A 17410-nucleotide genomic window follows, 5' to 3' on the forward strand; every position below is an offset into this window, starting at 1 on the left:
AGCTTCTCATAAGTAACATGAGAGGCTTAGACTAGATGGCCATTCAAAGTGCCTTCCAGATCTAAATCAAAGATCCCTTAAAGTCAATTGCCTATGGTCACACAGCTGATGTTGGAAGTAGAGTTTGAATTGAGAATTTCTCTGTCTCCAGGTCCAGTGCTTTTCCCACAGTGCCATGATGTATCTTATGAAGGATAAAGAATTTCAACTAGACTATGAAATTTATTAGGATGTTAAATGGATAAAAATACTAGAGGAATGAAAAGCAGACCCCAATGTCAGCAAAGGTAAAACGTGTGTAGTGCTCATAGGAAGAGTGAGTGGACTAGCCAGATTACTTTGTATGTATTGGAAACCAGCAGAGAAATAAGACTAGATAGAATAAGGTCAGATTATGGAAAGCCTCAGAAAACAGGCATAAGATTTAGAGCTTACTAGGGCAAGAAGTAGGAAATCACTATAAATTCTTGAATAGAAGAGTGACAGAGTCATAGGACCAAAGGATTAGAGTCTTTAGAGATGGAAGAAATTCCAAAGGTCATAGAATTTAACCAAATAATTTTATAGATGAAGAAAAAAACCTAAGTACAAAGAGAGGTTGAGTGATTTTCTCAAGTTCACTTAGCACTATGTAGCAGAAACAGAATTCTGTCCTAGAGATTCTGACTCCAAAACCAATGTTCTTTCCCAGAATCAGAATGTAAGAAATAGAAAGGACCTTAGTGACAATTGGGTATAACATTTTGCTTCACAGATGAAGAAACTGCAATTCAAAGAGTAAATTACCTGCTTGATATCATTGCTAGTAAGAAAGACTAGAATCTCTGAATCTTCTAATCCAAAGTCTGTTCTAGTATTTTACATTATGACAACTTAATTCTCCTAGAACCACAAATACTGATGCTGAAATGTATATTAGAGATCTTTATACATCCAACTCCTTATTTTAAAGAAAAGAAAACTGAGGCCCAGAGAAAGGAAATGACTTACACACGAAAGGATCTATACATGTACATAGCAAGCTTATCAGTTCCTCTGATTAACCAAAGATGGAACATAAAGCTAAAAATGGATGCTAGAAACAAGGTTTTTTTTTCCTTTCTTTTCTTTGCAAAGCAATCAGGGCTAAGTGACTCGCCTAAGGTAAAACAGCTAGTAAGTGTCAATGGTCTTGAGACTGGATTTGAACTCACGTCCCCCTAACTTGAGAGCAGGTACTCTATCCACTGAGTGACCTACCTGCCCTTAGAATCAAGTTTCTAAAAAAAAGATCTTAGCATAGTAAAATAGGTGCCAAATCATTAAAATATAATTTACTATGGATACATGGAAAATATCACATTCGAGTACAAGCAATCAATTTCAAAATACAAAATGGAGGAAGCATATCTAGACAGCAATATGTGTCCTAATATAACGTAAATTTTAGTGCATAGAATACCCAATGAGAAAGCCAAATATGGAAGGAAAAAAACTCATGGAAACCTAAGTGGCCTTGATACAGATACAGATTGCAAGACTAGGGAAGTAGTAGTCTCATTGTATTTAGCTCTGGTTAAAACACATCTTAAGTACTAAGGTTTCCTCTTCATTATCACCATAAACCTAAATCTTCTGCCTTTTTTCTAAGGCTTTTCTGAATCTGACTGGACTCTGTATCTAATGTCATTTTTTTCACTGATTTTCAAAATGTACTAGACAATCAGACTAGACAAGCCCTCTCTGATCCTCACTAGCACTGCTTACAGTTTTTAAACCTCTGAATCTGGAGATGGAAGAAATGAGTTCAGGTCTCAGCTTGAGAGACTTACTAGCTGTCTTGACCCTGTGCAAGTCATTTAACCTTGTTTGCCTTAGTTTCCTCACCTGTAAAATAAGGGAAATTAAAGCATTTACCTTCCAGGTTTGTGAGGATCAAATGAAATTATAATTGTAAAGCACTTAGCACAGTGCCTGGCACATATTAAGTACTATATAAATACTAGTAATTATTTTCCTACTAAGAGATCTCTTCTATCCTCCAAGCAGTTGGAACCTTCCTCTTTAAGGTTGCCTTTCAGTTACTCTGTATGTGCCTATTTGGATAAAAGTTGTCTTTGTCATTAGAATTTGAGCTCCTTGAGGAGGTGTTGTTTTTGCTTTGCCTGCCTTCCTTAAACAGTGCCTGGCACATAGTAAATTCTTTTTTTAAAAAACTTTGTTGAATAATTGAAAGATTGATTGAAGAATACTGAAAAGCTAAATGTCATTCATAGGAGAACATGAGAATTATGATGAATCCTAAAATAATAATAATAGCTAGCATTTACATAGGACTTTTAAGTTTGCAAAGCTTTTTTTACAAATGCTATATCATTTGATACTCACAACAGCCTTGGGAGTTAGGTGCTATTACTGTCACCATTTCATAAATGAGAAAACTGGGGGTACCAAGGTCAGGACTATTCTACAAATTCACAATTAAGTGTCTGAGGCAATATTTGAACTCAGGTCTTCCTTGCTTTAAGTCCAGTGCTCTTGCCACTGCACTACCTCTGTATGACGACTGGTTGAAGAAACTGGATTTATTTTGCTTGAAAAAAGGAAGAATTAAGGAGGGCGTGATAGTTATCTTCAAGAATTAAAAGAACTATCACATGAAAACCTGCTAAGATTTGTTTTACTTGGTACTAGAAAGCTGAACTAGGAACAATGGGTATAAATTACAGAGGGTAATATAAGAGGGGGATGTAAGGATGTGGAAAGTTTCCAGTAATAATTAGTGTCCAAAAGTGGAATTAGTTGCCCCAAGTGGTAGCGTATTCCTTCTTACTAAAGATCTTTAGGCAAAGAAAAACTGGATAACCACTTGTTAGTTATGTAGTAGAGATATGTATTTTTAAGGTCTTGATTGAGCTAGATGGCTTCTCAGGTCCCTTTCAATATGATATGCTGTGACATACATACATACATACATACACATATATACACACACATATATATGTGCGTGTGCATGCATGCATGTATGTGTTGGTGTGTCACGTATGTGTGTGCATATATGCATACTTGTATGTACACATGTGCGGATATGTGCATATGCACGCAATGTACATACATATACACACACATATACATGTGGGTGCATATGTATATACTTGTGTGTGTCCAGAATATAGTTTGTTTGTACATAGTCATTTACTTATTATGTCCTATACTAAAATGTGAGCTTATTGAAGGCAGAGACTATATTTTGTCTCTCTTCATGTTTCTACTGATTTAGCACCATGATTGGCACATATTAAGTGCTTAATAAATTCATATTACCTTCCATGCTGATATTTTTAAATGGTTTAGGAATTTGAACATAATAATGATAGAGATAATGGTTTTTCCATGAGAGAAATTGAAAGCAAGGATGCCAGTTAGAAACTTGATTTAGCATCAGAGGAGGACATAGATTAGGCAGGGGTGAGCACACTCTGGCCAGTGGATCAAATCTGACCTGTCATCTATTTCCATACAGCTGGAAAGCAAAGAATAGCAACCATTCTGCTTTTTATATTCTTGATTCTATCTACTTTAAACCTATTTGAGAATTTGTCTAATTGAATATCTCCCACATCACCTCATCTCATTTCTCTCTGTCTCTGTCTATCTCTCTGTCTCTATGCCTCTCAGTGCCTTTGTCTCTGTCTCTGTCTGTGTGTGTGTCTATCTGTCCATCGGTCTCTCTGTCTCTGTCTCTCTCTCTATCTCTCTCTGTCTCTCTCTCTCTCTCTCTCTCTCTCTCTCTCTCTCTCTCTCAGGCAAATAGATTCTTAGCTCATGGGAGTACAAAGGAAAAGTAGGAAAGGAAAAACTTTTACAAAAAATTCCAAAACTATTTGTTTCATTGGTGGCAACTAGCCTTAACAAACATAATACCATTTGCCAATGTTTTGTGTAATTAATGTTTGAGCTACCATAAACAAAGGAACAAACAAAAACAAAACTTTAGGAATGCTGGAGGTGAGATGATGAAGACCTACACTACTCTTACAGAGGAAATAATGAAACAGATTGTTTGTACCACTGTCTTTTGCCAGTTTCAAACAATCTCCTAAATAATGATTAACATCCTACTATTATTCTTTTTTTCTTTTTATAAAAGTATTTTATTATTTATTTAATATTTTGGTTTTCAACATTGATTTCCACAAGATTTTGAGTTACAAATTTTCTCTCCATTTCTACCCTCCCATACAATTCATGACAGCATGTATTGTGATTGCCACATTCCCCAGTCAGCCCACCCTTCTTTCATCCCATTCCCCCCCAATTCTCTTGTGTTGGTAAGCAAAATGGCCTTTGTTTTCTTTGAGTAACTCAGTGTATTTCACTCAGCCTTGCTAGGTGCTGGGCCCCAGGACCAGAGCCCTATTAGGTGTTGAACCTATGTGGGTGTGGATTGGTGACTGGGGTGGGGCCCAAGATGGGGCTGGCTAAGGGGAGATGTTAACTCCAGAGCCATGCCCTATTGGGCGTTAACCAAATCTAAATGGATGTGAACCTCCCAGGGTCCTAAGGGGAGTGGCCAACTCAAGAACCAATCACCAGAGCCTGGGCTCTGGTCATTCAGACAACGCTTGATGATGTCAAAAACTCTATAAGAAGAGAGAAGACAGCTTGAAGAACCTGTTCTGTTGGAGCTCCTCCTTACAGCAGTGGTGGCATGTGACTCTGGGCCAGCCCTTGTTCTGAGCTCCCAGGCTGAACCTAGATGTTGGTAACTATGAATCTGTATAGGGTCTGTCTGTTGATTTTGTACTTTGTTTGTATTTTGTTCTAACGTTCAGGGTGCTGGCTTTTTCCCCTGAACTAAGTGAATGATATATGTGTGCTGAATTAAAGCAAGCTTGTCAACCCCTGTAAACATGCTTTCCTTATTGAGACAGATCAAAAGAACCTGTGCTTTCCTAGCATCCCTGCAGTTTTCTGGGTGCTGGCTGTGGGTGGATCTTACACCCCCACAGAAGCTGCTAGGCAGATTGTTGAAACACCTCTTTCTCCTTATTTTCTGGTAGGGGAGGATAAATTTCTATGCCCCATTCCCTATATATCTTATTTCTCAGTTGCATGCAAAAACAACTTTTTCTTTTGATCATCTGATATTAAAACTTTGAGTTTTGAATTATCTCCCCTCTTCCCTTCCCATCCTGCCTAAGAAGGCAAGCAATTCAACATAGGCGACACATGTATCATTATGTAAAATATTTCCACAGTACTCATGTTGTGAAAGACTAACTATATTTCCCTCCATCCTATGCTGTCCCCCTTTATTCAATTTTCTACCTTGACCCTGTCCTTTTTCAAATGTGTTTTCTTTTGATTACACCCTCCACCTATCTGACCTCCCTTCTATCGTCCCCCTTTTTTGTCCCCTTCCCCCTACTTTACTATGGAGTAAGATACCGATTTGAGTGTGTATGTTATTCCCTCCTCAAGTCAAATATGATGAGAACAAGATTAACTCATTCCCCCTCACCTGCCCCCTCTTCCCTTCCTACAGAACTGCTTTGTCTTGCCACTTTTATGCAGGATAATTTACAGCATTCTATCTCTCCCTTTTCTCCTCTCTCAATATATTCCTCTCTCATCCCTTAAATTTATTTCATTTCTTTTAGTTATCATCCCTTCATATTCAACTCACCCTGTGACCTCTGTCTCTGTCTCTCCATGCATATATATATATATATATATATATATATATATATATATATATATATATATATATATATATATATATATATATATATATATATTCCTACTTGGAAAGATGATGTTTGTAATTCATAACACCTTTCTCAATATTAGATGAGTTGAAAGAATGTAAACCAAACAGTTCAACTTTAGTAAGTCCCTTATGATTTCTCTTTCTTTTTTACCTTTTCATGCTTCTCTTGATTCTTGTGTTTGAAAGTCAAATTTTCTATTCAACTCTGGTCCATTCACAGAGAAAGCTTGAAAGTCTTCTATTTTATTGAAAATCCATATTTTGCCTTGGAGCATGATACTCAGTTTTGCTGGGTAAGTGATTCTTGGTTTTAATCCTAGCTCCATTGACCTCTGGAGCATCATATTGCAAGCCCTTCCTATCCCTTAATTTAGAAGCTGCTATATCTTGTTATCCTGATTGTGTTTCCACAATACTCAAATTGTTTCTTTGTGGCGGCTTGCAGTATTTTCTCCTTGATCTGGGAGCTCTGGAATTTGGCAACAATGTTGCTAGGAGTTTTCTTTTAAGGATCTTTTTGTCCGGAGGTGGTGGGTGGACTCTTTCAATTTCTATTTTACCCTCTGGCGCTAGAATATCAGGGAAGTTCTCCATGATAATTTCTTGAAAGATGATTTCTAGGCTCTTGTTTTGATCATGGCTTTCAGCTAGTCCAAGAATTTTAAAATTATCTCTCCTGGATCTATTTTCCAGGTCAGTGGTTTTTTCCAATGAGATATTTGACATTGTCTTCCATTTTTTCATTCCTAAGTTTCTGTTTTATAATATCTTGATTTCTCATAAAGTCACTAGCTTCCACTTGCTCCAATCTAATTTTTACGGTAGTATTTTCTTCAGTGGTCTTTTGGACCTCCTTTTCCATTTGGTTAATTATGCCTTTCAGGGCATTCTTTTCCTCTGGCTTTTTGGAGCTCTTTTTCCATTTGAGTTAGCCAATTTTTAAGGTGTCATTTTCTTCAGTATTTTTTTTTTGGTCTCCTTTAGCAAGTCCTTGACTTGTTTCTCAAGATTTTCTTGCATCACTCTCATTTCTCTTCCCATTTTTCCCTCTACTTCTCTTCCTTGCTCTTTCAAATCCTTTTTTGAGCTCTTCCATGCCCTGAGACCAATTCATATTTTTCTTGGAGTCTTTTGATGCAGGCTCTTTGACTTTGTTGACTTCTCCTGGTTATATGTTTTGGTCTTCTTTGTCACCAAACAAAGATTCCAAAGTCTGAGTCTGAATCTGAGTTTTCTCTGCCTGGCCATGTTCCCAGCCAACTACTTGACATTTGAGTTTTTCATTGGGGTATGCCTGCTTGTAGAGTAGAGAGCACTTCGTTCCAAGTTTTAGGAGCTGCACTGCTGTTTTCAGAGCTATTCTACTCCACTGTTACCTCAAGCTCTGTCACAGCAGCGCTCCTCCACCAAGAACCACCAACCAGGATTTTTACCTAGATCTGGGTAGGGCAAAGCATGCCCTGCCATTCTACTCTGGTCTGCCACTTGATTCCTCCCACCATGTGAGACAGTTATTCTGGAAGCAGCTGGTGCTGGAGCTCTGGAAGCAGCCTCAACAGCTTCCTGCTGCTGCTGTCACCACTGCCATAACCACCTCTGCCACAACAAGCAATGTGTCTGCACTACTTTCTAACCTGATCTAGCAGTTTTCCCACTAACCTACTGTGTGGTCTTTTGCATTTGTTGATTGAAAAGTCTGGTAACTGCCACAGCTCAATGATTCATGGCCCTAAGTCCTGTTCTGGGGCCAACTCCTGGTCTGGTCTGTCACAGCATGGCCCATGTTGGGCTGCACTCCACTCCCAGCCCCATGAGATAGACCCTTCCCAGCGACCATCCAGGCTCTCCTGGGCTGGAGACCTGTTTCCCTCTGCTATTTCTTGGTCTATGCAGCTACAGAATTTGTTCAGAGCCATTTTTTACAGGTGTTTGGAGGGATCTGGAGGACAGCCTAAACAAGTCTCTGCTTTCCAGCCGCCATCTTGGCTCCATGCCCCTCACTATTATTCTTTATTAGGGGACAAAGAAGAGACTCTATTTCCTCTAGGCAGTTATCATAGATAACCTAGTAGTCCTCATGTGGCTTAATAATTATCACACAGGTTGAGATCTTAGAGTCAACAGCTCTGTTTTGGAGGGAATATACACAAGGCATAATCAGTTCCTCACTTATGATGGCAAGACAGCAGTATATCTCAATGAGCAGTGTGTACTCAGTCAAAACTAATTCACTTTTCTTCTTTGTTGAGGAATTTCTGAACTTCCCTCATGTCGTGTGAGATGTGCCTCTGCTGCATGGCTTTCTTGATGCACTTACACAACTTCCATGGCAAGCACAGTGACACCAGGGACTGCACCATAGGGGTCAGGTCAGATTCCTCAGCATCTCCTCTCAGGGCCCCATAACTCTGCCTCCCACTCTCTTGCCAGCTGGTCAGCCAAAGATATCCCAGGCTTCTAATTCTCTCAAAGTGGATACTCTAGGAATAAGCATTTGTGCAACACAGACTATGTGGCAGGCACTAGGCTAAGTGCTTTGCGGGTAATATCTCATTTCGTCTTTACAACATCTACAACAAATGTATCTTATCTAAATTTAACTGACTCTTCAATGTTACATGGTACTCTTTTTTAATTCTCCACTAATTAATTCTATATGATACTCCCCACAGTGACTGTTCAAAAAATTATTTTCTTTTCCTAAGGCTTCTATATCACCACATCCCTTGGATTTTCAGCAGCAAACCCTATGTCCTTTTTTACCAGAAAAGTTGAGATTTTCTTTTTTAAAATTTTCATTAATTAATTCATTTTTAGTTTTCAACATACACTTCCATAACATTTTGAGCTCCTAATTTTCTCCCCATCTCTCCCCTCCCTCCACCCCAAGAGTATGTACATTCTTATTACCTCTTCCTCCATTCTGCCCTCCCTCCTATCACATACCCTCCTTCTTTTATCCGCTTCTCTTCTATTTCCTGTGGGGCAAGATAAATTTCTATACCTCATTGCTTGTATATCTTAATTCCCAGTTGCATGTAAAACCTAAAAGGTTGGGTGTGGAGGGAGGGAGGGAAAGGATTTGGAACTAATAATTTTAAAAACACAGGTTAAAAATTGTTTTTACATGCAACTGGGAATTAGAAAAGCCATGTAGCAGAAGTACATCCCACATGATAGGAGGGAAGTTCAGAAATTCCTCAACAAAGAAGAAAAGTGAATTATGGAAGTGTTTTATATGACTACACATGTATAACCTTTATTGAATTGCTTAGTATCTTTATACATGTGTAGTCATGTAAAACAGTTCCATAATAGTCATGTTTTGAAAAGACTAACTATATTTGGGGGCCATGGAAGTCTGGAGCTTGGCAATGGCCTCAGTTGTGACCCTCCCTACTCCGGTCTCCTCCCTCACAGACCCAGCCTCCATGGTTCCGTGGGGACCCAGGAACGCTGCTGCTTCTGGATCGTCTGCCTACATGGTGCGGTGGTAGGAGCCCTGGATTTTGACCCAGAGTTGTCAGGCACAGACACTTCGCTGGTTCCCATGTGAATTGGGCCAAACTCAAGAGTTTTCCAAGATGGCAGTGTCCCAGTCAGGTCCGAATGACACCATTTACAGCAATAACTTCAATGAGTATACAAAAGCATGACCTGAAGACATCCCTCCATGCCATCTTCTCCCAAGTCGGACTCAGACATCATTGCCAAGATGAAGTGCACCTACATGGAGCATGACCAGAAGTGTAATAGAGAAAACCCAAGGGCTAAGAAACACCAGTAGTCAAGAAGGCTGTTCTGGGCAGGGAGGCAGCCTCAGTTGTATATGCTGTCCAGCCTGTCCCGGGGATGCCACCCATGACCCAGGCCCCCTACATCATGCACCATCTTTCAGGGCCGCTACCATATATGCCTCCCCTAGGGATGACCACCCCTCCCCATCCTGGCCCCTGGACAGATCCCACCTGGCACCATGCCCCGAAAACAGATGATAACTGGACAGACGCCACCTCCCATCCGCTGTCTGAAATACCGCCCAACCATATGTCCTGTTCCTCATCAATCTGCCAGAAGAGACCAATGAGCTCACGCTGTCCTTGCTCTTCAATCAGTTCCCTAGCTTCAAGGAGGTGCATTTGGTCCCCAGGCACCACGACATTGCTTTTGTGGAGTTTGACAATGAGGTGCAGGCTGGGGCTGCACGTGATTCCATGCAGAGCTTCACAGTCACCCAGAAAAAAATATCATTGAAATCTCTTTTGCCCAGAAATAGCCCAGACCTCCCCCTCCTTCCAGGGTGGCCCTCCCTCTGCTCCTCTGCTGGGGCTGTCTTACCCTGAACGTAAGTTTCTGCTCCCTTCCCTATGCCTGGAGAGTGAGTGTGCCTCTGCCTCAGCATTGTACCCAGAGTCTGCCCTTCACACATTGCACCTGGAGATGGGGGTGAAAATAAAAGTTTGGTGGCCTACGTTTTTCCAAAAAAAATAATAAAACAAGACTAACTACATTTCCCTCCATCCTATCCCACCTGTTTATTCTCTTCTCTCTTTTGACCCTATCCCTTTCCAAAATGTTTGCTTCTGATTATCCCCTCTTCCAATCTGCCCTCCTTTCTATCATCCACCCCCTCTCTCATCTCCTTCTCCCCTGCTTTCCTGTAGAGTAAGATAGATTTCCATAACCAATTGACTGTGTATGTTACTCCATCCTTAAGCCAAATCCAATGAAAGCAAGGTCCATTCATTCCCTCTCATCTCCACCCCACTCTTCCACTCCACTGTAAAAGCTTCTTCTTGCCTCTTTTATGTGAAATGATTTACCACATCCCACCTCTCCCTTTCTCCTTCTCTAAGCCCTATATTTTATTGTTTAGATACCATCCCTTCATATTCAACTCAGCCTGTACCTTCTATCTATAAACAGATAGATAGATATAGATACATATGAATATAGATTAGATAGATATAGATGTAGATGTAGATGTAAATGTAGATGTAGATGTAGATGTAGATGTAGATGTAGATGTAGATGTAGATGTAGATGTAGATGTATATATAGATATATTCCCTCCAACTACCCTAATACTGAGAAAGGTCTCATGAGTCACAAATATCATCTTCCCACATAGGGATGTAAACAGTTCAACTTAAATAAATCCCTTATAATTTCTCTTTCCTGTTTACCTTTTCATGGTTCTCTTGAGTTTTGTATTTGAAAGTCAAATTTTATATTCAGCTCTGGAAATTTCATCAAGAATGCTTGAAAGTCATCTGTTTCATTGAATGTCCAATTCTCTCCTGTAGGATTAGACTCAGTTTCGCTGGGTAGATGCTTCTTTGTTTTAATCCTAGTTCATTTGACCTCTGGAATATCATATTCTAAGCCCTCCCTCAATGTACAAGGTGCTAAATATTGTGTTAACCTGATCGTGTTTCCAAAATACTAAATTCTTGAAAGATCATGTCTAGGCTCTTTTTCTGATCATGGCTTTCAGGTAGTCCAATAATTTTAAAATTATCTCTCCTGGAAAATAATTCCTTAAAAATTAGAGTGGAGCAAATGGAAGCTAATAACTCTATGAGAAATAAAGAAATTATAAAATGAAACCAAAAGAATGAAAAAAAATAGAAGATAATGTGAAATATCTCATTGTAAAAATAACTGACTTGGAAAATAGATCCGGAAATTGTCAAGGAAAACTCCTAGGAATACTGTAACCAATGTTGTAACTCTGTCCCCTGAGGCCTGCTCCAGGCTTGCTTGGGGCCCAGTCTGTGCTGGCACATTTTATGCTGAATTGTGCTCCTCTCTTAGACTGAGGCAACCAACCTTTGCTGTCTATTTTCCAGGTTGCCTTGGCCTGGAAATTTGTTTCACTCTGTCATTTTGTGGGTTCACCATTCTAAAAAATGACTCTAGAGTAATTTTTACAGGCATTTAAAGGGGTTTGGGAGAGAGCTCAAACAAGTCCCTGCTTTTATTCTTCCATCTTGGTTCTGCCCCAAAAGTAGAGATTTATCCACCATGATCACCCTGTTTTCTCCCACCTTTACTTCCCCTAAGCCAAATGTCATTAGGATGTGAGCTCCTTATGAGTGTTTTACCTTTCGTTATATCTCTAGTCCTTAGCATAACACTTGGCTCATGCAAGAACATAATAAATGTTAGTTCAGTAATTCACGCACACATACACGCAACTATATACATTCATATGCCTCCGACACACATACACACACACACACAAGCATTTCGTCCATATTTCCTTAACTTCCCTACCCACACTCAGATTATCCTGAAATTTAACATAGCTGAAACAATTTTTATAGAAATGTGCGACACTCTTAAATGAATTCATTATTATCTATCTTTGATTTCATCTTCAGTACACTTCTTGTTTTTAAAAAAGTAAGTTAGGGGGCTGAGCCAAAATGGCAGCTGTAAAGTAGGGACTGGCCTAAAGCTCTCCCATAGGACCCTCCAAAAACCTATAAAAATGGCTCTGAAAAGATTCTAGAACTGTAGAACCCTCAATATAGCTGAGAAAATAAGGCTCCAGCCCAGGATAGCCTGGATAGTCAATGGGTAAGGTCTATTGCATGAAGCTGGGAGTGGAATGGAGCAGAGCCCAGTGTGGGCTGTGCCCAGACCAACCAGACCAGGAGCCTGGCAGCACAGGCCCTAGTACCCTGAATCCGTGAGCTGTGGCAGTTACCAGACTTCTCAACCAAAAACACCAAGGAAAACAGAGAAGGTTACTGGGAAAAAACCTGCTGGGACAGAGTGAAAGGAGTTCAAGTTTCAGCCACTGCAGAGGTGGTGCAGCTACAGAATTACAGCTGCAGTTGCTTCCAGCCCTAGGGCCAACTGGTGGGAGGAATTAAGTGGCAGATCTGAGGAGGAGTGCAGAGCTCACAGTGTAGAAAAAGCTCTGCAAGCAACAGTGGAGCCCCTCAAGCTTGGGACAAAGTATTCTCTACTCTACAAGTAGTCATACCTCAACGAAAAACTCAAGTGTCAAGTACTTGGCTGGGAACATGGCCAGGCAGAGAAAACTCACTCAGATTCACACTCAGACTTTGGAATCTTTCTTTGGTGACAAAGAAGACCTGAACATACAGCCAGAAGAAATCAACAAAGTCAAAGAGCCTGCATCAAAAGACTCCAAGAAAAACATGAACTGATCCAGGCCATGGAAGAGCTCAAAAAGGATTTGGAAAAGCAAGTTAGAGAAGTAGAGGAAAAATTTGGGAAGAGAAATGAGAGTGATGCAAGAAAACCATGGAAAATAAGTTAATGACTTGCTAAAGGAGACCCAAAAAATACCAAAGAAAATACACCTTAAAAATAGACTAACTCAAATGGCAATAGAGCTCCAAAAAGCCAATGACAAGAATGCCTTGAAAGGCAGAATGAGCCAAAGGGAAAAAGAGGACCAAAAGAATGCTGAAGAAAATACTACCTTAAAAATTAGATTGGAGCAAGTGGAAGCTAGTGACATTATGACAAATCAAGATATTATAAAACAGAAGCAAAGGAATTAAAAAATGGAAGACAATGTCAAATATCTCAATGGAAAAACCACTGAACTGGAAAATAGATTCAGGAGAGATAATTTAAAAATTATTGGACTACCTGAACGCCATGATCAAAAAAAGAACTTAGATATCATCTTTCAAGAAATTATCAAGGAGAACTGCTCTGATATTCTAGAGCCACAGGGTAAAATAGAAACTGAAAGAATCCACCCATTACCTCCTGAAAAAGATCCTAAAAGGAAAACTCCTAGGAACATTGTTGCCAAATTCCAGAGCTCCCAGATCAAGGAGAAAATACTACAAGCAGCCACAAAGAAACAATTTGAGTATTGTGTAAACACAATCAGAATAACACAAGATCTAGCAGCTTCTACATTAAAGGATGGAAGGCCTTGGAATATGATATTCCAGAGGTCAATGGAGCTAGCATTAAAACCAAGAATCACCTACCCAGTAAAACTATCATGCTCCATGGCAAAATATGAATTCTCAATAAAATAGAAGACTTTCAAGCTTTCTCTGTGAAAAGACCAGAGCAGAATACAAAATTCGACCTTCAAATGCAAGAATCAAGAGAAGCATGAAAAGGTAAATAAGAAAGAGAAATCATAAGGGACTTACTAAAGTTGAACTGTTTTGTTTACATTCCTACATGGAAAGATGATGTGCATAATTCATGAGACCTCAGTGTAAGGGTACCTGAAGGGAATATACATACATACATATATATATATATACATATATATATATATATATATATATATATATAGAGAGAGAGAGAGAGAGAGAGAGAGAGAGAGAGAAAGAAAGAGAGAGAGAGACACAGAGAGAGAGAGAGAGACATAGAGAGAGTGAGAGACAGAGATACGAGAGACAGAGAGAGACAGAGACAGAGAGAGACAGAGGCCACAGGGTGAGTTGAATAAGAAGGGATATCTAAAAAATCAAATTAAGGGATGAGAGAGCAATATATTGAGAGAGGGAGAAAGGGAGAGATAGAATGGGGTAAATTATGTCACATAAATTGGTAAGAAAAAGCAGTTCTACAGGAAGGGAGGAAGTGGCAGGTGTGGGGGAATGAGTGAATCTTGCTCTCATAGGATTTGACCTGAGGAGGGAATAACATATACAATTAATTGGGTATCTTACCCCACAGGAAAGAAGGAGGAAGGAGATAAAAAAGAGGGGGATGATAGAAGGGAGGGCAGATAGGAGGAGGTGGTAATCAAAAGCCAGCACTTTCAAAAAGGGACAGGGTCAAAGGCAAAAATTAAATAAAGTCCATAGGATAGGAAGGAGCAAAATATAGTTAATCTTACACAACATGAGTATTGTGGAAGGGTTTTGCATAATGATACACTTGTGGCCTATGTTGTGCTTGCCTTCTTAGGGAGGGTGGATGGGGATGGAAGAGGGGAGAGAATTTGGAACTCAAAGTTTTAAAAGCAGATGTTCAAAAAAAGTTTTCCCATGCAACTAGGAAATAAGATATACAGGCAATGAGGCATAGAAATCTATTTTGCCCTACAAGACAATAAGGGAAGTGGGATGGGGGTGAGTGGGGTGACAGAAGGGAGGTATGACTGGGGAATGGGGCAAGAATATATGCCATCTTTGTGTGGGGAGGAGAGTAGAAATGGGGAGAAAATTTGTAATTCAAACTCTTGTGAAAATCAATGCTGAAAACTAAAAATATTAAATAAAATAAAAAATAAACAAAACAAAACCAGAAAAGTAAGTTAGCTAAAAAAGTCCCTGTCCATCCATGTAAGTATCTTCAGATAGGAGGAAAGATAGAGATAATAGTAGAGAAAACCCCAAATATAGCCTAGGGAGGAATTAAGGCGTGCTTGGCCTGAATATCTTTCTTATGAAGAGCCATCCAGTGGGGGAAAAATGAGACATTAATGCCCCATTGATAGAGTTGTAAACTGATTCAATCATTCTGTAGAACAATTTGGAACTATGCCTAAACGGCAAATCCCTAACCATGCATACCCTTTGACCTAGCAATAGGACTACTAGGTCTGTATCACAAAAGAAATTTAAAAAAAGGAAAAGGACTTATATGTACAAAAATATTTATAGCAGCTCTTTTCCGGGGACAAAGAATTAGAAATTGAAAGGATGCCCATCAATTGAGGAATGGCTGAACAAATTGAGACATGTGATTATGATGGACTACAAGTGTGCTATAAAAAACAATGAGCAGGATTCTCTCAGAAAAAAATGGGAAGACTTATATGAGCTGATGCAAAGTGAAATGTATTATGTAAAAGTAACAGCAATACTGTGTGATGATCAGCTGTGAATAACTTAGCTATATAATGATCCAAGACAATGATGAAAAATGCTATCTCTCCTGAGAGAAAGAACTGATGGTTTCTCAATACAGATTAAAACATACTGTTTTTACTTTCTTTATTTTTCTTGAGTTTTTTGTTTATGTTTTTTTTCACAACATGACTACTATGAAAATGTTTTGCGTGACTACATATGTATAACCTATATCAAATTGAATTGCTTGCTTTCTCAATGGGGAGGGTGGAGAGGTAGGATGAGAAAGAACTTGGAACTCAAAGTTTTAAAAACAAATGCTAAAAATAGTTTTTACATGTAACTGGGGAAAAATAAAATAATAGACAGGGAGAGAGGTAGGTAGACAGATAGATAGATAAATAGATAAATAGATAGATAGATAGATGATAGATGGGAAAAAAGAAGAGCCATCCAATCACAGCACCTTGTAGGGCAGAGAGTACTTTCAATATACTATGTGAATTCCAGGGCTGGAGTGATCTTCCTGGATGAAGTTTTCTCGTGCATAAGAAAGAAAATCTTTCTACAGCCTGTAGTATTCCAGCAGATAGCTAGCTGAGCAATTGAAATCATGTTACTTGGGCTTTCATTTCCTCATTGTATGATCCTGTATCTCTTTTTGCTTTCACAAACTTATTTTAGGAAAAAAAAACTATCTACACTAGTTTTTACTACTTTCTCACCTCTCATTCATTTCTCAAACCCTTAAAATATGGCTTCCAATACCGCTACTTGACTAAAACTGTGCTTTCCAAAGTTACTAGACACTCTAACTTGCAAATTCTATGGCCTCTTCTCAGTCCTTGTCCTTATTGTTCTCTTCATACCTTTTGACACTGCAAATTATTACTCTCCTTTCTGTCCCAGTCTCCCACTGTCCCTGTCTCTCTCTATTGCCACTTTCTTTGCTATTACATTAGGTCCCTACCAATCTAATCTCTTGTCTGAGTGCCAATCTTTCCTTACAAACTGCTTGATAAACATCTCCATCTAGATATCTTATAAGTAAGTCACACTAAATATCTTAACAGAACTCATTGTCCCCTCCCACTAAGTCTACCTTTGTCCCTCCTTCAAACTCCTCTATTACTCTCGATAGCACCCTCAGTCTTCCAGTCACCCAAGTTGGAAATATTTTAATAATTTTCAACTCTCTTTCTTTGCTTTCCTTATATATGCATTGAATTGTCCAGTTTTTTTTTAATTTGTCTCTGACATCTTTCCTTTGCTTTTTATCCTATTCATACAGTCACTACCCTAGCTTATGACCTCATTCTCTCTAGCCTGGATTATTGAATTCGTTTTATAATTGCTCTTTTCTCTCTTCAATTTATTCTCTACACAGTCGCCAAAATAAGTTACAAAAACACTGATTTGACCCTGTTAATTTCTTTCTTAGGAGTCTTTTAGTGCCTCCCTATTGCCTTTATTAGAAGAAAAATTTCCTGGTTTGGCACTTAATGTCCTTCACAATTTGGCTTTATCCTAACTTTCCCAATATTTTTCAAACATTATTGCTCATCTACATTCTGGGTTCTAGCCCAATTTACCCATTAACTTCTCCAGGAACTTTATATCTCTTTCCCCAGTTCCATTGCATCCGTTCCCCATGCCTCACACAAAATCTAAATTTTATATTTGGCATCTATTTGCTCCTTACCCTGAGCTTCTTTTAAGACTCATGGGAAACCTTTACTTATGCCTCCTCATTGTTAGTGTTTAATTATCTGTGTACATTTTATATTCACAAAGAAGAACATATATTGCTTCAGATAAGATACTATTTATTGTTCCATGTTCT

At 39.0% G+C, this 17410-nt stretch overlaps 1 pseudogene; it reads left to right on the plus strand.

The window, feature by feature from the left end:
* Positions 1–9425: 9425 nt before the first annotated feature.
* Positions 9426–10028, plus strand: LOC118837812 (annotated as a pseudogene).
* Positions 10029–17410: the final 7382 nt, after the last annotated feature.

This window comes from Trichosurus vulpecula, chromosome 1 (genome assembly GCF_011100635.1).
Source record: "Trichosurus vulpecula isolate mTriVul1 chromosome 1, mTriVul1.pri, whole genome shotgun sequence".
Lineage (NCBI taxonomy): Eukaryota > Metazoa > Chordata > Mammalia > Diprotodontia > Phalangeridae > Trichosurus > Trichosurus vulpecula.